Here is a 23,627-nt window from a genome sequence, read left to right as displayed (position 1 = left end):
ACAATATAACTTGACTCGCATATACAGTACAGTAGGGGTGTTAATATAGTAGTTTAGTGTAATGGTACTTACTTTTTGCTTTTTTGGTGCATCCCCATGCATTACAGCAGGGGTTCCCAAACTGGGCCACAGCCCAAAGGTGGGCCACAACGCAGTCCCAAGCAGGAGCAACGTCATTCTATGTATTTGTTCAGATATATAATAACAAAAAGCAACAATAACATACTAATGAAGAAAAAATAATATTCAAATGAAAAATTAACAATTTAGATTAAGTTTATTTACAGATTTAAAAATGTTTTTAATTTGTAATTTTTCATAAGTGCTAATAGTGGGCAGCAGTAGTGCAGTTGAACTGGCGTCTCAGGTAGAAAAATGTGGGAATCCCTGCATTACAGTACATGTAACGTGAAAGTTGTGTGATTCGTGCTACCTCACACCACCCCCACATTGCTTTCCTGCATCTTTTACTATCTTCACGGTACTTTCACGCTACGCTCCTGCACATTCCCTCCCACTCTAACGCTACCTTCACTCACATTTCACGCAACATTATTTTTGTGGTCAAGGAAAGCACATATATCAGTACAGTACTTTTATGACAGCGAGTGTCAACAACAGATACACGTCAACAAAAAAGTACATTTCATATATTTATATTTCCGATTAAGGATGCAATTATTAATATGAACAAACAAAACTCCAAAAATGCCAATTCAGAAGTATTCATACCCTTTGATGCTATAATATAATTAGGGCAGCAGTGTGGAGTAGTGTTTGGGGCTCTGCGCTCTTGGCCGGAGAGTCATGGGTTCAATCCCAGATAGGGGACACTGCTGCTGTACCCTTGAGCAAGGTACTTTACCTAGATTGCTCCAGTAAAAACCCAACTCTATAAATGGGTAATTGTATGTAAAAAAAAAAAAAAAAGTGATATCTTGTAACAATTGTAAGTCGCCCTGGATAAGGGCGTCTGCTAAGAAATAAATAATAATAATAATAATAATAATAATAATAATAATAATAATAATAATAATAATAATATTGTGATAGTAAAATGCAGAACCTAAATCTAGAAATGCTGGATTGTAGGTGAACATTCTTAGAGAGTATAAAAGGGTTAGGCATAGGATGATTGCTGACATTACCAATAAGTCAATATGGGGAAAAAGTAAAGAGCTCTCTGAAAATTATTTATTGTAATAAAGCTGGAGAAGGATACAAGAAGATTTCCAAGCATTTGAGTATCCCAATTTCAACTATTGTTTATATCAAGTAGAAGAATTGTGAGGAAGGTTAATAACAATCCGAGATTGACTGCCAAAGATATTCAGTGAATTGGCTGCAAGTGGGACTGCGGTTTCCATTTCAACCATTTGCTGAGTATTGCATGGTGAAGGCCTCAATGGTCACAGGCCAAGGAAAAAAAGCCACTCTTAGGAAAACTCCACGCACCACTCGGGAGCCCTGGTTTTCACTTTTAAAATTTAAATTACTTTGCATGTGTGAAAAATACGCACTTGTCCGTTCTTGACTTTTCCTAAATACATGTATTTAAATACCCTGATGGCATTTGAAAGGCAGGATCGCAAAAAAAAAAAAAAAGTTATAATCCCCTCTACCTAGAACTGCCAGAGCAGTCATTTTGACTGGCTTTTACAATACATGTTTTTTATTTTGAATATAACCTGCAATACTCTATTTTACTTTTAGATACAAGTCTGTTGTTCTCTGCTGGACCTGGCAGCCATCAATTCTTTCATTTTGTACAAGGAACGCACCAGGGAAAATATCAGTAGAAGAGATTTAATCTTGTAGCTAGTCACAGTGCTTCGGCAGAAAAATTTCAATCAGAAAACTGCAAAGCAGCAGGCTGCAGCAGCTCAACCTGGATTCTGTGCTGCAACGAGTGACACACGTGAAGAGAAAAAATATGTTACTTTTGTTTTAAATTTGATGTACATATACCTGTTTACACACCAGTTTCTTTTGAAATGTTTATTTTATTATAGTTTTTCATTTTCTGAAGTAGTGCTTTATATGTTAAGTTAGAAAATAAACCCTTTTATGTTTAATTGTTCATTTAAATATGGCATTTTGGCTTGATATGATGTGCTTGAGTTGTATCCGATAGTTTATCTTTCATTTTAACACTGATGTTGTTTAAAATGTAACCGTCATAATGACTGTCGGTGGCAGTTTAGGTATGAGTATAACTACGGCAGTTCTAGAGTTAATAAAGGTCTCGAAGGAGGCCCAGGGAGCAGCATTCATATGTTCTGTATTGGGATTTTTTCCCCCCATGTAGTAGCCAGTCCACTTACTGAGTGGGCTTTGATGGATCCAGGAGGAGGTTTCTTTTCGAGGCTGCAACAAAACTCGATGCAGGATGTGATCCAATTTGAAATGGTCTGTTAGGAGACTTGAAATGGTCTGTTAGGAGATTTGTCCCGGGTTTGTGAGCCTTGTTGCTGAGGTCACTGCCACTAGAAATGCTATTTTTCCAAGTCAAGAATTTCTCTTCACATGTAGCCATGGGTTTGAACCGTGGTCCCATGAGTTTGATGAGTACCAGGCTAGAACTCCATTGAGGGACGATATGTAGATTAAGTAGTTAAACCCCACCCCACCCCCAACAGATCTAGACCATAGGGCGGGAACCTAAAGGGTGACCTTCCCAGCCATGTATTACGTTGGAGATTGCAGATATGTGAACCTTGATGGAGGACAGTGAACGACCCTTGTGAAACAGGTTGCTGATGAATGAAAATAAATTTAGATAGATATCCAAGAGGTACAAGTTTTTGAATCGCACTAGAGGACAAAGTTAGTTACTTGTTCCACTAGCCCTTGGTTCCTCAGTAGTTGCCTTTCACTTTTCAGGCAACTAGTCATAACAGCGAAGGATTGTGGTGGAGCACGTTCCCATGTATCCAACGTATAATTATTTTTGGCTCCAATTCCTTATACTTTTATTGTTTTCAAAATGTGATTCATCCAAGCATTTAAGTGTTCAGTTAAATTAACAACAATTACAACATTCAAAAACAGTTGTAGTAATATGTAAGTGTTGCCCGAGTCCCAAAGTTTAAGTCTCAAAATAAACACTGTTGATTACTACAAAAACAGTAATCGCTGTAATGACCAGTTCCATATCCCTAAAAATAATAGGCTACTGCATTCAGAACAAAATATATGAATTAAGCCGGGCACAAATTGAGAATCGGTTAGTTTAGATCCTCTTACTGCTGCAAGTAGTAGCATGAAAATTACCCCAAACTACTCCTGTTCATATAAAGCTCACCAGCGGGTTTCATCTTCCATTTTTATAAAGTTAAGCAGGCCCATGAGAAGGATTTTTACCCAACTATGCAAATCTATAGATGGGCTATTGGGAAAGCCTATTTATTAATGATAGATCCTCTCACCCGCCTTTGCAAAATATGTTATTCTGGAAACAATATATTGATTATATTTTGATGATATGGACTGGTTCTGAAACTGATTTAATTTTGTTTAGTGAATACATCAATAGAAATAATTTTCATTTCAAATTTACAATGGAATACAGTCAATCAGAAATACATGTTTTAGTTCTACTTGTTTTGATAAATTACAATGGCATGCTTAATACTTCTAATTTTCAGAAAGGCATCAGATAGCAATACAATTCTGCATGCAAAAAGTGATCATCCCAATCATCTGATTTCTAATATACCTTATGGGCAATTCTTATGCTTAAAACATATTTGCAGTGACACATCAGATTGTGAAATTAAAGCTTTGGACATGCAGAACCGTTTTCAATCCTGAGGGTATAACAGTACAATGTTAAACGGGTTATAACAGAGTAGAAAAATTAAAACAAATAGACTTAATATAACCTATTAACAATGACCAACCAAACAAAAAGAATGACGTTCACCATGGAACAGAATCATATCTCCAATGAGATTTAAAAAAATATTTTGAAACACTGGAGAACATTAAAATGTTGTGCTGGGACCAATATTTGAATGAATATATTTTTACATGTATTCGAATACAAAAATTAGATGTTCGTATTCGCTACAAATTACAAAAACACCTTGCACTTATTTTCCGCCTAACCAGAATTTGCGTGACAGTTTAAAAAAACGGCAAATGAAAAAGAGCTCTGTGGGATAAGTGAGATTAATATATATTTAAAAAAAAAAACACAGGATCAGCACAGAAGGTCTTGAGCCTCTATTTAAAAGTTTTAGACAGCAAATAGTAAAGAAACCATATTATACGCGTGCACGCTTTGTGATCTCTTTGGAAAGCCATCTGGGACAAAAAACGTGTTGTGCTGCTTTAGAGCGATCCAGAATCTCACGGGACATAAAAAGGCAAGCATGTCATTCTGAAATGCCTCGCTTAAACACCCAACTTCCTGAAAATGTTGTGTAGTGATTTTTATATAGATTGTACATATTACCGTATTTGCTCGAGTATAAGTCGAAGTTGGTGGGGGGGGGGGGTCGACCAATACACAAGTTTAAAAATAAAAACCTTGTCAGCAAACCTTTAATGTCTGCAAAAGTCATGGCAGGTGTGTGGTTACTACAATCTCTGTCTGTACCTAGCAGGGTTCAGTTAAGATCACGTTAACTTTAGTTCAGAGAACAGACTTGTTCTGTTTCACTGAACATGCTTTTATGCTTCAAATGAATCAATGAAGATATATAAAGCCTATTACATGTAGGCTTCATTTAATCTTACTCTTGTTGAAGTGGTTATAAAAAGTTTATGTATGAGATTTAATGATTATAATAATGTAATTTATTAGGCAAATCATGAGTTCTAATTAATTGTAATCAGATTAAAAACAAATTCAAAATATGGTTGGATACTGGGTATGTACTGTATCTGTATGTGTTTGTGAATTACTATCAATTACCAACATAAGGATTTATTATGTATTTCTGGAATTTCATCCATATGCAATTAGAATGTCTGAATATTTGTCACATGTATGCTTCAAAATTACTGTTTGAGACACTTGTGTGCTTAAAAATGAAAAAGACGGTGTGGCAGGGCGGAAGCCCTACACATGGGAAATATGTAGTTTTATTGTATATTTTTGCATTATTTGTTGTAAATTGATTTGATTTAATTAACTGTTTAATTGATGTTGCGCTCCGCCGTGGACGATTACCTGTCTGTGTGGGGCAGCAGCTGAAAGCAATGAGCTGTTCCTACAGGCAGGTGGGCGTGTCTCGGCAGTGCGTTAGTATAAAAACATAGAGATCACTGTGATCGGGGCTGCTGCAAGGCCTGCCGTTTTCACGGCACCTATGATTTATAGTTTTTTGTATTGTGTTTTTATTTTTGAGTGTTTGTACAGTCGTGTATCGTCCTCTGTGCGCTACCATCGCTGGTAGCGTCACATGACATTATTGTTTACTTTTTGTTTATGTTTATTGATTAAATCCCGTGCGCCTGTGTCGGCGTATCAACGTCAATCTCTATCTCAGTCTCGTCTGTGTTCTCCTCGGCTACCTGAGGCAAGTTTGCCAGGACTCTATCGCAATTTGGTGTCAGAAAGGGATTGTTGTATCCTGCGCAATGGAAAATCGACCCGCGACAGAGAGACATTGAGGAGCAAACCCCTGAATTTTTTTGGGGGGGAGCAGGAGGAAGCCAACGACCACCAGCTTCAACCCGAGCGTCAGAGAGGGTGGAGCTTCGTGTCCGAAGGACTGGGAGGGAGGAGTGTCCAGCCCGAATGCCCGAGCGGCAGGAGCCCGGTCCAATGAGGGAGGTGCGTCCTACCGAGCGTCGGAAGAGAGAGGTGGAGCTCCGGCCCCAGAGCCTGAGGAGGCGGGCCAACCACTTGAGGAGTTTCTGCCTTCAGTCCAGCCGTTGCTGCTGAAGCCGTCACTCACGTTCTCTGACGTCATGGGACTAACACGCACGCAGGAGTGTTGCTGCCTTTGGTCCAGCCGTAGCTGCCGGAGCCATCACTCCCGTGCTGTGATTTCACCAACAAGCAGAGATTGAAAGACTTGACCGCCGCAGGGGCTGCCCTCTGCAGAGGAGCCCCGAGAAGGGACACGGGGTTTAGGGGGTCACCATGGGGTTAGACGGGCACCCCGGGATTAAAAGCCCAGAGAGAAAATAATGGTGACGGTGGGGTAAATGTAATCATTTTGATAATTAATAGTTGTGATTTAATGATAATGTTTAGAAATATAATTATAGTGACGCTGATGGATTTGATGCTTGAGTGGAAGCTAACATTGGAGCCTGGCGTGTGTTGATTGTTGTTGCTGGCTCCAGTGTTCCCTCCCACCCACCCTTGTGATTTGTTTGTGTGTTTTAAAAAAATATATATATATAAAAATTGTCGAATGGACCCCTACGGGTTCCATTCTGAGTGGGAGGATATGTGGCAGGGCGGAAGCCCTACACATGGGAAATATGTAGTTTTATTGTATATTTTTGCATTATTTGTTGTAAATTGATTTGATTTAATTAACTGTTTAATTGATGTTGCGCTCCGCCGTGGACGATTACCTGTCTGTGTGGGGCAGCAGCTGAAAGCAATGAGCTGTTCCAGCAGGCAGGTGGGCGTGTCTCGGCAGAGCGTTAGTATAAAAACATAGAGATCACTGTGATCGGGGCTGCTGCAAGGCCTGCCGTTTTCACGGCACCTATGATTTATAGTTTTTTGTATTGTGTTTTTATTTTTGAGTGTTTGTACAGTCGTGTATCGTCCTCTGTGCGCTACCATCGCTGGTAGTGTCACATGACATTATTGTTTACTTTTTGTTTATGTTTATTGATTAAATCCCGTGCGCCTGTGTCGGCGTATCAACGTCAATCTCTATCTCAGTCTCGTCTGTGTTCTCCTCGGCTACCTGAGGCAAGTTTGCCAGGACTCTATCACAGACGGTAAGACTTTGAATCATGTTCATGATCAGCTTCTTCCACTGCTAGCCAATCTAAAGTGATTGGGGTGGGATGTAAACACTTTTTAAAATGGTTTGTGCTTAGGTGCTATACTTCCGCCATTCAGTTTTCAGAAACTTGCGTGGCTCTCTACAAATATACCTGGAGTGTCTTTATAGCAAAGGAACGAACACAGAACAAATAAATAAAAACTACTTGTCTGACGAGCAAAGCATAACGTCAAAACTTGTTGTCCTGGGAGTCATCCCATACTCATTTTATCAAAACACTACAGTTCATACTTTTTAGATAAAACCAATTCACAGAACTTTAAACTATACACCCAAGCACTACTACCTTAATTGAATGCAGTCTTATTTTAGGGCCTAAGTGAAGCTGGCTTACTGGATGCTAGAGTTTATTTTCTAAGACAGGATTACAAAAACAGCTGTTTTCCCAACACACAACAGACAATTGTTTGAGCTTGTTGGAGCTTGTGAATTTGAGAGAAAAATAGCACTGGCTACAATCAAAGTTGAGCCAAAATCAGCTATAATGCTGTTTCTGAAATCCCAAACTGAAATATAAGAGTAAAGGGAAATATTTTTTAAGTAAGAAGGGGATGACAGTCATGATCTTACCAGTGATATCCAAAAACCTATGTGACACGGAAAAAGTCTGTGGAAAACATGATCTACTTTCCATATGCCACAATTTGGCAAAGCATCCTCACAGTTCTTTGTGCCACTCATGTATATGTACTGTACAATATGATCCACCAATCCCCAAGGGAAGTCCCAAGGGTGTGTTTGTTCTGCTTCAGCAAAACCTTGCTGTCTCCCGATTATACAGCAGACCCAGACAATCCTAATGATTAGAAGATGCAAATTGAACTAGGAGAATAAACAAGGTTTCAATAGTAGCTGTACTTCTACAATCATTTGCATTTGGCAATAGTTTAATTTTATTTCTCCACTACAGACAGCTTGAGCTTATTTTAAATAAAGACCGGCGTTTGACGTTTTAGATTTTTCTTGTTTACTGGGTTTTGTCATGGGTGGTCTTCTTCCTCCCTGTAAATCACGGTGTTGACCAAGACAGAAAACATATTTAGTTATTATCCACAGGTACCAAGAAGAATATATTTCAACATTCTGCACAATAGCTTCTGGTCCCTAGAGACAGATGCCATGGACTCGTCAAGAGGAACATCAACACCACTTACTGCCCTTTTTGTCATTTGTAAAAGAAAAATATTGTCTGCTATAAGAAAGCTACAGTACAAGGCCAGGGACAAGAGAGGGGAAAACATTTTTAGGAGAAGGAAAAAAAAAACTCTTAGGACTGGAATTATGATTCAATTCAGAACTACTAGTCTGCTGCATCTCATTTGTAGTAATGTGAGGAATCATGAATCTACCAATATAATAATATTATACTGGTAACTATATTAAGAACCAGAAACCATAATTTGGAATGGAAAGTACATACAGTACTGTGAAAAAGTATTTGCCCCGTCTGATTTTCTGCATTTTTGCATATTTTTGACACAGAATTTTATCAGATCTTCAACCAAAACCTAATATTAGATGAAAGGGGCCCTGAGTGAACAAATAACACAAAAAATTGATACATATTTCATTTATTTATTAAAGAAAGTTATGCAACACCCAATGCCCCAGTGTGAAAAAGTAATCGCCCCCTTAGACTCAATAACTGGTTACGCCACCTTTAGCAGCAATAACTGCAACCAAACGCTTCCTGTAGTTATTGATTTGTCTCTCACAGCACCGTGGAGGAATTCTGGCCCACTCCTCCATGCAGAACTGCTTCAACTCAGTGACATTTGTGGGTTTTCGAGCATGAACTGCTCATTTCAGGTCCTGCCACAACATCTCAATGGGGTTTAGGTCTGGACTTTGACTAGGCCATTCCAAAACTTTAAATTTCTTGTTCTTCAACCATTCTGATGTAGACTTGCTTGTGTGTTTCGGATCGTCTTGCTACATGACCCAGCTGCGCTTCAGCTTCAGCTCACGGACGGATGGCCTGACATTCTCCTGCAGAATTCTCTGATACAGAGCAGAATTCATGGTTCCTTCAATGATGGCAAGGCGTCCAGGTCCTGATGCAGCAAAGCATCCCCAAACCATGACACTACTGCCACCATGCTTGACCGTTGGTATGAGGTTCTTACTGTGGAATGCAGTGTTTGGTTTTCGCCAGACATAACAGGGCCCATATCGGCCAAAAAGCTCAATTTTGACTCATCTGTCCATAGAACATTGTTCCAGAACTTTTGAGGATCATCCAGGTGCTTTTTGGTAAACTTGAGACGGGTATTCATGTTCTTCTTAGTGAGCAATGGTTTCCGCCTTGCTACTCTGCCACAAATCCCATTTATGCCCAGTGTCTTTCTGATGGTGGAGTCATGAACACTGACCTTAGCCGAGGCAAGAGAGGCCTGCAGATCCCTGGATGTTGTACTAGGGTTCTTTGTGACTTCCTGGACGATTTTACGCCTTGCTCTTGGAGAGATTTTGGCAGGACGGCCAATCCTGGGAAGATTCACTACTGTCCCAAACTTTCTCCATTTGGACAATATGGCTCCGACTGTGGTTCGGTGGAGCCCCAGAGCCTTAGAAATGGCTTTGTAACCCTTTCCAGACTGATGGGCATCAACAACTTTTTTCCAGAGGTCTTCAGGAATTTCTTTTGTTCGTGGCATGATGTGCCTCTAGAACCTGTGTGCTGACAGCTTCACACTGATGGTAAAGTGCCAAAGTTAGTCAGATTTATATAGGGCAATGGCTGGCCCAAATCAGGCCTGGTTGTTAACCAAAGTACTCAAACAGCTGACCCTAATTATCCCTTTAATTAGGTTGAGTTAACTAGAGGGGGGGGGCAATAACTTTTTCACACCTGAAGATTGCATGTTTGATTACCTTGCACACCAAACAAATGAAAGAAGCACCAAACTTTGGTGTCATTTTTTTCTCTCAGACTCCCTCTATATACTACAAGCCACAAAAAAATCTGACCAAATACAATGTGAAAAATGTGCAAAAATGCAGAAAACCAGACGGGGCAAATACTTTATCACGGCACTGTACTTTGATGTTTACAATTTACCTGAATACTGTACTTCACCTGAAGTTTAAATAGGCACATAATTCAGTGTTACTCACCCAAGGCTATTGTGTTCTAAATAAAGATGCAACATGAAAGTATTGAGATTCACACAGGATTCCTTGTTAATGTACAGCGAGTGCTGCACGGAGATCACAGAAATGGTTTGTAACGTGAAAGTAGTGTGAAGCTTGAGTGGAGGATGTGCTAAGGTTGAGAGTGGGAGGGCACTGAGAAGGGCACTGTGGAACCCAGCTGCTAAACAAGCTAAATCGTTGCATAGCGCTTGCCTTGGGTGTCACTTCAGCATTTTTTTGTCTATCTTTTTAAAACCCTTGCACACCTCCATGCTTGCACATCTATGCTCCAGTTCAAAAGAAATAAACTCAACTTGATTTTTGCTAAATATTACAGAAAGACATACATCTTGAAAGGCTAAGAGTTTAGCATAGGAATGTTCCAAAACTATTTTTTTTTTAATTTTCACAGATTAAAAAGGGTTGTTCAGTTGCTTTAAAATTAACAATTTAATAGGTCTCTTTCCATGACACATTTCCATCTGTTCCTTGAGCAATAATATGCAAGCTATTGTTACATACACAGAAGTGTAGTGGCAAAAAAGAAAAGAAGTGTTCCTACCATTATTGATTTTGGAACAATACTAAACAGTTAACCTTTATATTAAAACTAAATAAATATATTTTTAAAAAGTACAATTGTCAAAGAAAACAGATGTACTAATATTTACTAGCACAAGTTAGCACAAACCGTATCTAAACCGTATCTCAAATATGCCTCGGTTCAAAAACCGAGCGGTTATAAAAGTACTGGGTTACCAAAACATAACAAAACTGAATATTTCACACAGAGCACAAGGCATCATAAACTAGGCTACACTTGGCACAAAAATAAATGTAGTTCAAATGTGCAAGCTTAATTGTAATCTGAATATCCCTAACAAAATGTAAAAGGCTGATATTGCAGTTGCTGTTTCACAAACACTCACACAATATCCCACCAGCACAACAAATGTGTCTTTCCTGGAGATCGCAGGTTCGAATCCAGGCTATGTCACAGCCGATCGTGATCGGGGGTCCCTGGGGGCGGCGCACAATTGGCTGAGCGCTGCCCGGGTAGGGAGCGCTTAGGTCGGCAGGGGAATCCACGGCTCACCGTGCATCAGCGACCCCTGTGGCCGATAGGGCGCCTGTGGTTCTGCAGTGGAGCTGCCAGTTCTGTGTTGTCCTCCGGCACTATAGGTCTGGTAGCATTGCTGTGGATCCGCAGTGTGAAAAATGACGGCTTGGCAGGAGCACGTTTCGGAGGACGCGTGCTACAGCCGCCGTTTCCCGAGTCGGCGGGGGGGTTGCGAGCGGTGGGCTGAGGATACAATTAATGATTGGGCATGCTAAATTGGGGAGAAAACCGGGGTAAAAAATTGGCGACGACTAAATTTATAAAAAAAGAAAAAAAAAAAAAAGTGTCTTTCCTGTACACTCCACCCTGCAGTACGGACAGCTGCAGGTTCTTATACTCTGGCCGAGGGGTTAACTAGCTGTTAATTATCTTATTACCCCTCGGCCACAGTCTGCATGCGTTTGGTAAGGATGCATGACTGTCAGCTAGTTAAATAATCAGTAGCTGATCAGTCATGCATCCTCACGGGGTTTTTAAATATAAATATAAAAAACACAAAATCACATAATTCTTGTAGCAGAGCGTCACAAGGGCCTCAGCAGAGAAGGGGTTACAAAGGAAAAAAATACTAGGGCCTATTTAAGCAAATAGTACGTTGAGACGAAAAGGACAACTGTAATTCAACCTAGATTTAATAAGGATAAGCTTCAGCAGGAATTACTGTACGTAAATTGCTGTGGAGTGAAAAAAAAACAACAAACATTAGAATTCTGCCATATGTCTTATTCACAGGCTGGCATCTGTACAGAGAATATGAATTTTGACCAATCCTTAACAGTGACTGGTTGATTTCATGGTTAAATCATTATAATTTTAAATATGAAGCCAGCTTCAAAATACATTTACTTCAAAAGACTCAGAAAGATACAGCTATGTTTTGCATCACCTAGAATTTTAGGATTGAGACATAAAAAAAAAAGAAGGCAAGGTTGTATGGAATTTCAGGCACCTTCAAAAGAACAGAGCTACAGTGTCCAGCTTTGTTTTATTTTTACGTAAGCCCTGCAAACTGGGACATGAGAAAAACACCCTGAGACAGGCAAGAAAATGACCTTCAATGTTTACTACGTGTTGCAATCTTGCCGTGGGACTGGAGGTCAGGCTTTTTTGCAAAAACAGTTACAGACAATTGATGAATCCTAAAAAACAAATAAAAGGCAGTTCATTAAAAATAAGTAGGTGCTAGTAGTAGTTGTAGAAGTGGTAGATCTGGAAATTCATACAAGCTGCCCTCACTAGGATATTTCATTAAAAGGCACTTCAGCTTCAAATTTACAGTATATTAATTTGGCAAAAAAAAAAAAAAGTTGCCTGTATTAGAGAATGAGAAAAAAAAATTGTCACAATTTCTATTCAGTCTGTGTTCTATAGGACTGCCCACAAAAGTGTCTATTGTCTAGCCCCAAAAGAGCTGTTTTCATGTATGCACAGAAACAGGCCAACAGTAAAATACTGGGCAAACGGCATGATTTTGCAGACGTCCTGCAGCCTCTGACTCAACTATCGCATTGGTAACTGGCATAACTGCTATGCCTCTTACATTCAGCCCACTTCATTGCAGTTGTCATGGTTTGGGGCTTGCATTCCGATTGCTCCTCCTGCTTCCTGTTGTTTCCTTCTTTTAGTCAACTCTTTCTACAGTCACAACAACTGCTGGTAGCCACACTGTGAGGACATCCAAACTTTTGAATCAATTCCCAGACACGCATATGAAAATGTCAGAAAAAGGCTCTTTCAGGCTAAATAGAATGGAGTGGTTTCAGGTCAGTGCATTAACCTCACATCTAAGAAGCCCACATTAGAATCTGGATAAAGAATGTTGCAAGTAAAAACTGTTTAGTAGTCATATTCATGTTTTGGTGGACAACAATCAAAATCACAACACAATTTGTCACAATTGGTAGTCTGATATTAGTGTTCAGAAAATGCCCATAACTAGCAACAGCAGTAACTCTGGCCTTTCAAGATTAAGTTCTTTTGGCAGAACATTGTGGGAGAGGTTCAAAAGGAGGCAATCAACCATCCTAGTTTTATTTACATAAAAGTTACTGTGTATGTTTCAGAAAAAGGGAAAGGTACTGAAGTATACTGTGCTTTAGCCAATATGCCACATTTTATCAGAGATACTGTTTATGTTTTAAAAAATATATAACTGATTTAACATCTTAAAAGGCACTACTAAAAATAAAAAAATAAAAAATTAATTTAAAATGATCCTAGCAAAGCACAAATAACTGCCTTTAACTCCATACAAAACCTACAAAATAAAGCAATACAAACATGATGACCTAATGCTGACATGCACCTTATGAACTTTTCCAATTCACTGTATACTGTAGGTATCTGAACATGAAGTAGGCCTATAACAGTTAATATGTGTTGGAAGTCTGTAGTATGATAAATGATGACGATAAATTGGAGGTCCTTTACAGACTAAAGTACATTACTTTAAGGGGGAATTTCTATAGGAAGAGGTGCAGTGCAGTGGTCTATAATTATATATGAATAATAGGGCTGCTACGATTAAATCGAAAATCGATTTTTAAACCAATTCCATTCCTTGTTACATACATTGATATAAATACTGTATAATCGATTAAATAATTAATTTTTGTAATGCGCATAGTTAATAACATTATTCAAGTTTATCAACAATACTGCACCGAACGCCCTGCCTTGCTATTTACAGTATTTCTGCCAAAGACAAGCAGCGGGTGTGCTCTTCTTTTCCTGCTCGTGTTAACTAGCATCCGATTTGCTGGTCCCATCCTACCAGCGAATCAGTTTTGAAAATGTTTTGCAAGTACGCGCCCTCTGTGTGTTCGTTGTAAACAAAAAGCACGCGGCCTTGGATCCAGAGCAGGTCGACGAGCTTGTATTCCTGGCAAAGAACGTGTAAATAAATTGTGTACATTACAGTAAACTGACTGTATATAGTTTGTATTGCTTTAGAGTTTCAAAATGAACTGTTAAACCTGTGTATAATACAGTTTTTTATGGTTTTTTTATGATGTATTTTTCAAACTGGTCTGCGTTTCCCAATTGATGGCTACATCTAGTCGATGTAAGTACAATCAGTGGAGCTCACAGCAGATAAAACTAATGTGCATTTGAGGAGATTTTTGGAATCAGGTATCTGTCATTGGAACCGGGTATTTTGAGTATGATTCCAGTTCCCAAACTATTTAGAAAAACATGTTTGTATGTTAATGTGTGAGCAGAGGGGTGTTGGGGGTTGTCATCTTATATACATATAAACACGCACTAGTGCTACAGCATAAAAAAAACATTAAAAAGACCACAACAATCCCAGAGCAAAAAATAAGTAAAACTAAACATCACAGCTGTGATCAGACAGTAGTCCAAAACAACAACAACAATATGCAAATATACAGTCTAGCTAAGTGTTGTTTTTTTTTTTTGAACGTATCCATTATAGGTTATCAAATGTATCTGACAGAAATTAAGTCTTTGATAATTAATTGTTTTATGTTTTTAATAATCAGTTTTATTAAAAGCAAAACAGTACTCACTGAAACCGGATTCTTGATACTTGTATCGGGTTCGTCGGTTCCAAAGCAGGAACGGAGTACCCGGTTTCAAAGGAACCAGTTTGTACATCTCTAGATAAAACAATCTTATGCTAGTACTCCTACAGTACCACGCGGAAAGCTATATTACAGTTAATTACCCTTCACATTCAATTGTTGTGCACAAGCTTTTACTTAACAGCAATGATATTAAAATAATAATCAATATTTATTATGGGAGACTATTATTTAGGGGCATTTAGTGAGTAGGGTGACTGAGGGGGTAAAAAGGGGCTGGATTTTTATTTGTCTGTCCCAATACTTTGAGGGCAGAGTTTTGTCTTGTCCTTAGATCTAGTGTGTCTGGTTTCTTTTCCATAAAAAAAATTAAACTCTGAATACTGCAATGCCATTTGAGACTAATAATAAATCAGTTTTTACAGATCTTTAGAGTAGGAGTGTAACTCTTAAGACTACCCAGTGCTGTTTGCGTGTATTGTAATGGACTCTGAATACTGTACATTATAAATCTCGGTAGATGTCAGTGGAAGTTTCAGACTGTGTCAGAAAAACAGATTGATACTGTTGACAAAGGCCTTTGTTTAAATACTTCATCTAGCTGCAGTATTATTACGGGGTGATGCAAAACCTCACTGTAGGCATAACACTGTAAAATGCACCTGAACGGCTAAGGCAGAACCATCATTATGTGCTGCAGCAATGTTTTCACTCCTTCAGACCAAATTATCAGCACCCCCCACCCCATTTTAACCCTTGCTTACTAACAAAGATTGCTCTTGAAATGACCATCTTCCCCTTTGGAGTACCGATTTGTTTTCTGTATTGAAGTAAAATCTATTTGTGCAAATCCAATGACATGACCACATTTTTGGTCCCAGGGCCTGAATGGCATACAGAAAAAAACATTAGAAATGCTTCTCTCTAAATGTTTTATGGTTCCTAGACTACCTGCTGCCTGTACCTCAACCGCTAGAGGACCTCCACCGCAATGGGAGGACTGCCTGCCGCTCCCACCACCACCACCTGGGGTTTCCTGTCCCACACCGCACAGGGATACCTTCAAGTCACCGCCCGGGGATGCCTCCACGACACCGCCCGGGGATGCCTGAGCGCTATTGCCGGGAGATGCCTGCCCTGGGGGTAGTTTGCTGCTGACCTCCGGGGATTTGTTGTGGTTGGAGGAGCCAACCTTGGCACTGCCAGCACGTCTGCTGACGAGGAGAAAAAAATGTAATGCAATCTATAAAACTAGACACAAGTTTATGAAAACTCTTTTTTTGCAGCATCACGCATTGCATCTTGTTAACACTGTACCACCTAACCTTCACGATCTGTGAAATACACAATGCAGAAATCCCTGACTAAAACATAATCATAATAATAATAATAATAATAATAATAATAATAATAATAATAATAATAATAATAAATAATAATCCATTGATTTATTTACCACAACATGCAGACTCGCTACAGGTCAAGCTGAGCGTTACTCCAAAATCAGATGCTAGTTAAAACGAGCAGGAAAAGAAGAGCACGCCCACTTCTTGTCTGTGGCAGAAATACTGTAAATAACAAGGCAGGGCGTTCAGTGCAGTTTTGTTGATAAACTTAAATAACGTTATTATTTATTTCTTAGCAGTTATTATTTATTTAACTATGTGCGATACAAAAATGTAATTATTGAATCGATTATCTAGTATTTATAGCGACGTATATAATGAGGAATGGAATCGATCAAAAAATCGATTTTCGATTTAATCGTAGCAGCTAGGGCTGCAACGATAAAATGGAAAATTGATATTTTTCAATTATCGATTTCAGTTTTCAGGTTAACCCGACAACCCTAGTAGCAGCCGTAGTATGTAGTGCCATAATGAAAATAGCAATGAACGCTCTTTCAATTTCTGCTTCTACTGCTCGGACTGCTTTGTTCTACTGCCGGTTTCTTTAACTCTCTCACTGCCTGCGGCGACTAAAGTCGCCCACACGCTGAGTATTCTATACTGCCTGCGGAGAGTCTAGTCGCCAGAAACACGATCGCTATTTTTTTCATTTTCTGTCCAGTCAAATGCTTGTTGCTAGGTAAAATGTTGCACATTCATAAAAAATACACGTCAAAGTAATAAAGTCTCATTTGCATTGTGTTTGGAGAGCATATATCGCAATGTCATGATCTGAAAGATGAGAGTTGTAGTAGGCAATTGAAAAATGGAAAGAGACAGAGACATGAGAGAACAGAGATTTGTTTTGGTTTAACTGGGATAGCGACAGCGATGAGTAATTTGAGGGACTTACTGAGGAAGATGTAGCAGGGCTGGAAGATGTAAACGAGGGTGAGGAAATGGAAAGATCAGACTCGGAGGAGCTAGTGACAGCAAGGGAGGAGACAGCCAGGCTGACACTGACAGAAGAAGAGGCTCATCAAGGGGAGTGGCACAAAATGACAGTCAGGGAGAGAGAGAGCGCTGGGTGGGTCAAACCTACTGGAAAACAATAATTCAGTCTGTCACAATCTGGGCCAACAAGAGTATGGAGTAGTGCTGACCCATATGATTATTATATTAGTATGTTCACCCCTGATTTGATTGAGTTGATGGTGACAGAAACAAACCGGTGTGCTAGCCCCCCCCATTTCTGCTTTCACGACTGGAAACCTACCAATCGACATGAAATTGAAATATTTATAGGACTCCAAATTACAATGGGTCTAGTCGTAAAGCCACACATTTCTGATTACTGGAGTACTAATGTTCAGTTAATTACCTGGACACCTAATTTTTTGAAAGTGTTGTCCAGAAAACGCTATGAGATTAAGTCCTGTTCTGCATTTCGCTGACAACAACCTGAGAACTGAGAGATCTCAGGCAGGTTACGACCCCCTGTTTAAAGTCCGCCCCCTTCTGGATAAACTAATTGAAAATTTCCAGAGAGTATTATCCCTTCCGAGATTTGACTGTGGATGAGTCAATAATATCTTTCCGTGGACGACCCCTTTTTTCGGCAGTTCATTCCAAACAGTCACCGTTTTGGAATTAAATGTTGTCCTCGCTGACTCGCACACAAACTATACTTATGCATGGGATGTGTACACCGGAGGAGCATATTCCTATGATAAAGATGTGGGAATTGGTTACAGTGTAGTCATGCAGCGGCTGAACACTGCAAAACTGCTAGGAGGGCCATGCAGTTTACACTGACAACTTTTACACTTCCCCTGCTCTCTTTGAGACACTGCATGAAAAAAAACACTGCCGCGTGTGGCACTGTCAAAGTAAATCGAAAAGGCATGCCACAGGAATTCAAAAATAATAAAATGAAGCCGGGATATCCCCCGTTGTGTTTTGGAGAAAGGGTCTTTTTTAGCTCCAAGTTTCAAAGATGCGCAAACAGTTACTTTTGCTTTCTACCGTGCACGACACATCAGTGACTTCAAAGAGAATCCGCAACAAGGACCAGAAGAATTTTGAGTAATCCAAAAACCAGAGTGTTGAGGATTATAATCGATACATGGGAGGCGTAGACAGAGCTGACCAACTCTGCTCTTATTACAGCTTTCAGCAGCGCTCTGTCAAATGGTACCACCGCGTATATCACCATGCAAAGGAGGTAGCATTTAAGAAAAGCACAAAATGCAAATACCACAGGTGTAGAGTTCAGAGAGAAGATTGTGCAGAGGCTCCTGAACAGGGTTACAGCAAATAACGCAGTACCAGCCCCAGTGATGGAAATGCCAGGAGTGCCTGCTAGACTGTTAGGGAGACATCTCCTGGGACAGCATGAAAAATCAAAGCTTGACTGTAAAGTCTACTCTGACAGAAAGAGAGGATGTTCAGATCAGAGACCTAAAAAGTCTGGGAGAAAGCAGACAGTCTTCTACGCAAAACCTGCTCAGATCAACCAGCGCTATGCCCAGCCCCTTGCTTTGAACTTTACCACACAAAGTTAATCTACAAACAGTGACAAGTAAGTTTACACGGGAAATGTCAGCCAAATAATGAATAATAAGAATAATAATTACCAAACGCTAAACATAAAAATGTTTATTCCTACACTGAAGTAGTTAATGCTAAAGAAATAAAACGTCAATATGAAATATTAAATCATTGTCAAACATTTGCATAAGGAGTAAACAGTAAATTTGAAAAAAAGCATTAATATGCATAACATGTTATTTTCCTACTTCAGATATTTCTACAATATTTAAGGTAATAAGAAAAAAACATTTTTAATGCATTTATGTGAGAAATCGGACATTTGAGAAAAAACAGTAATTCATACATTATAGTTGCATATGTAGAAACACTGACCTTATTATAATATACTTATAGGTGCAAATTTAGTGACAATGTGCAATAGGGACAGGGAGAAGACAGGACAGGAAGAGAGTAGCTTTTTTTGCAAGTCAGCCTCTTTTAGAATGTTGGTGGCCATCTTGGTTGGGCAGGCTGGCAGCAGTGTTCCAAAGCAGGAAGGCAGTTAAAACAAAACACAATACGATCCCACAATCCCCTGGTGAGATCTGACGGGCGGCAAGAATTTCAGAGGTTGGCCAGGTTTGGAAAAAGCACCGAAACGCTGTTTTGACTTTGGCGGGTAGCAGTGGGCAGCCAAAGCCTGTAGCGCCAGGCAGTGGAAACGAGCCTTGATGGGCTGACTGGCCTTTTCTCGTACCCAAACTTTTTTTATGTGTCTGTATCAATGTCTGGATCAAGTTCATAGTCCTATTAGGTTATTAGCTCACTTCTAAGTCAAGTGTTATATGTGTATGTTTCAATGGTCATAATACACATTAAAAAACTAAAATAGTGTATTACAGTGCTCCTTCATTATAACTGAAGAGCGTTATATCCGGGGGGGGGGGGGGGGGGGGGGGGGGGGGTCATGGGCTAAATTACTTTACTGTATTTGGTGAAATAACAATACATAACATACAATTATAGTAGGCCTCCATTGTGGCAACATCACATGTGTACATACAATTAAATGAAATATAAACAACAACATTTTTAATGTAGCCCTGAGTTGCTTTGTAGGAAATGCGTGTACACCAATCATTGACTTGCAATAGCATTTCATATAAGTGACAGAAGTCAGTTAATACTGTATGAACAATTTACACTTACAATTAACTATAATAAATAAATGACTTTTTTTTTTCAGCTAATATAACAGAGTTGCGCAAAAAAAAGGACTATAAAAGCAAATAATTCAACAATAGACAACAGCTCACAAAAGTTAATACTGTATGAACAATTAACACACAAACTAGATTAAATAACTAAATATATAAAAGACATTTCAGTCAAGAGAGAGAATATAAATGACAAGCAATAATTGAATTGCTATACTGTATCTATCGATCTACCTCTCTGTCGGTTTGTGTATGTGTCTGCCCAGGTTATAGTGTACAAATTGATAATGTGAGGGGGAAAAAAAGCATGATCTATGACAGAACTTACTTAAAATAACTTGTGATTTTTTTTTGCTGTTTCTACTTTTTTCCGGAATTTGTTCTGCGGTGTTAATGAGGCTCTAAGTTCAACACTTCAAAAGGGCCGATTTCTGACGCATCCTGAGTTTCAAACCACAGCAATGCTTTACATCCTGTGGTGCATCGTCATCAGACACACACTCTGTCTTTGGGCTCTTCTCTCTGCAGTACCAAGTTCACAATGTTTACGTCACTAAGTTCTTCACTCACTGGTTCTGCATAATCAACATGAACCCAGACGCTGAACAATTCCGTGGCTGTGCCCAGGGAGCTTGCAGTTTCTCCCAGTTTGCAGAGCTCTGACTAGCGCAGTGTGATTGACTATGTCGCCCTCTTCTGGCTCTTGGGACGAGAGAGCCAGTGGCGAGTCAGAGAAGGCATCTCCCAATCCCTTCACAAAGCACTTTTCAATTGTTTCAGCATTCCATAAATCGGCAATCAGTAGATCATATCTTTCACACTGAATGACTCAAGGAAGTCAAGGAGGGAGACTCTGTCATGCATGACAATCTTGCAGAGGAATTCTCGTCGATACACACTCTTGAGATTGCAGATGACGCCCATATTCATAGGCTGGAGTTTTGACGTGGTGTTTGGAGGCAGAAAAGCAACTCTGATGTTTCCATCCCTAGTCTGCATCACTTCTGCAGGAGGATGCGCAGCACAATTGTCCATCAGCAGGACAGCTTTTAACAGAAGTGTTTGCTGACCCATGTACTTCACTTCTGGCATGAAGTGATTGAAAAACCACTCTCATGAGGTCTGATGTCATCCATGCATTGAGAGTTGTTCTATCGATCACTGGCAGATTTTCACGGTTTACATGCTTCAGTGCTTGAGGGTTAGCGGATTTCCCTATGACAAGTAGGGGCAATTTATGACTTCCACTTTTATCTGCTGTCACATCTGTTATCTAGTGTCTTATCTGGGAGCAGCTTCCAAAACAGCCCTGTCTCATCAGTGTTGTATATTTATTCCTCAACAAATCTTCCATCCGCAATTAGTTTTTTCAGTGCAGGCAAGTAGGTAGATACAGCAACGGCATCCACTGATCGCTGTTCACCTAAAATTGTCAGTTGCCTAACACCATGCCGTTTCTGCCACCGCCAAAGCCATCCATCACTTGCCATAAATTCACACTCAACTCCTTGCGGTACTGCTATCATGACTGCTAGAGATTCTGCTTTTGCTTTAACCAGAGAACTTGAAATTAGAACGCCTTGAATATGCTGCTGTTTAAACCAGACATACGTTGCCTCTTCGATCTCCGATTCGGATGCCAAACAGGTTTTCTTTCTGTTCAGTCCATCATCACTGGATACTTAGGTCGACAAAACTGTGCAACTTAATTTCATCTTTCATCCACCCTCGCAGAGTTCTCCCCATAACACCAAGATCTCGAGAAACTTTAATTTGAGGTTTCCCTGTCTTTAATCTGTTAATGGCCTCCAGCTTTTCCTGGACAGTGTAAGCCTTTCGTTTTGGATGACATTTTATCATAGCACTCGAAAAAACTGTGTTAGTTTTATACTGTGGAAACTATACATACGAGACTGGTAAGTACTGACCGAACTGTATTTACACAAGCAATCTTGAGAGGTTCAATGTAATTAATAAAGAAATAAATAAATAAATAAATAAAAACAAACAAACAAACAGGGGACATAATATAGGCACTTTATAGCCGAAGCACCTTACAACCGAAAGCATTATAGCGAGGGAGCACTGTAGTTTATGTAGAGCCTACAACAAATAGACTTACATCATTTTTACTGATTTTGCGAAAACTGGTGGACATGACATTTTACATTTAGCAGATTGCCTTAAATGTATAGCAATCAAATTTGTGCATAAAATGTTATTTGTACAAAGAAATTATCCAAATCAGTGCATCAGTTTCATGACCTATAACACCGTTGTAGGCCTACTTTGTATTTCACAGATTTATTTAAAATGCACTAGGAAACAAGTTTTTTCCTAACTTTTGAAGTTTATCCATATTGGATCATCAGTTCTCCTGCAGTCATGAAAATATAATACTGGATTGTCTTGGTGTTCCATGACCTTGACCTGTAAGTCAAGTGTCAGATGTTTCCCACAAACCTTGTACTAAGTGACATGGACCTTTAAAACATAGTTTCTGTGTAAGGGAGCATTTAAGTAGAAACTGAGTAAGAAAAGGAAAACACTAAATGTTACGACCAACGTACAGTACACTTTAGCTGCTTCTCGTTTTCTTTCACCCTCTGCAAAACAAGTTCTGCATTTTAGAACTACCACACTGTTAAATCAATATTTATTCTTGATTTAATGTCGCAAAATTGCTATGATAAAACCTGTTCTGTCATTTCAATAATCATGATGTTATATTACAATACTGGTTTACTTTAAAAACAAATAAGTAATTTATACCTTTTGCTTTACCTTAAACCTTTCTCAACAATAAAGGTATAAAAAGCCTCTGGGGATGGTTTTGGAGTAAAACAGCATTTTCTTCACTCCGCAACACACAACTGATTTGGTGTTTGCTTGCCACCATTATTATGCACTGTGCAAGTCAATAAGGTAGCTGTTTAACAGGATCAATAGCATATGTCTTTGTCAGTCACCACTGACTACATGTTTTAAATGTTATCTAGAAATTATCATAGAGTACTAGTGTTATTATTATTATTTGTTTATTTAGCAGACACCTTTATCCAAGGCGACTTACTAGGGTGTGTGACCTATGCATCAGCTGCAGAGTCACTTACAATTACATCTCACCCGAAAGATGGGGCACAAGGAGGTTAAGTGACTTGCTCAGGGTCACACAATGAGTCAGTGGCTGAGGTGGGATTTGAACCGGGTTCCTCCTGGTTACAAGCCCTTTTCTTTAACCACTGGACCGCACAGCAGTAGACATACCTTTTTGTCAGGAATGGTCCAAACAGCCACTGAAGGATACTGTATTCAAATAGAGGCCTGCAGTACAGCGCAAACTACATACAGAATAAACGTAAGCAAAAAAAAAAAAAACAACCTAGTGCCCTTTCCTGGTTATAAGTAGTATTGCATAACAAAGAATTACACAGCAAAGTTTACCTGTACCCAGCTTAGACATTACCACTACTTGTACTGTACAGTAATGTCACAGAATTCTAAACATGCATTGCAGCTTCTAACTCGAGTTAAATAATTTATACATACCAATTTTAATGTCACAAAAGCAGAAAGAATAATAAGCAAATGCATTTGTATACTGTACCAGTATACCTCGAGTCGTACGGAAACAAATGCATCCTCGGCAGTAACTACAACAGGGCAGGGAGTTGGTTATGGACGCTGACTTTTGCAGTGTG

The 23,627-nt window shown here is 39.3% G+C and overlaps 1 protein-coding gene across 3 annotated transcripts in view; it reads right to left on the bottom strand.

The window, feature by feature from the left end:
- LOC117403063 (fasciculation and elongation protein zeta-2-like) overlaps positions 1–23,627 on the bottom strand; it is an 88,538-nt gene that overhangs the window by 64,390 nt on the left and 521 nt on the right. The window lies entirely within an intron of this gene.

Source organism: Acipenser ruthenus, chromosome 5 (genome assembly GCF_902713425.1).
Source record: "Acipenser ruthenus chromosome 5, fAciRut3.2 maternal haplotype, whole genome shotgun sequence".
Taxonomy (NCBI): Eukaryota; Metazoa; Chordata; class Actinopteri; order Acipenseriformes; family Acipenseridae; genus Acipenser; species Acipenser ruthenus.
The sequence above is the reverse complement of the archived record's forward strand: the minus strand, read 5'-3'. Positions and strand labels throughout refer to the sequence as shown.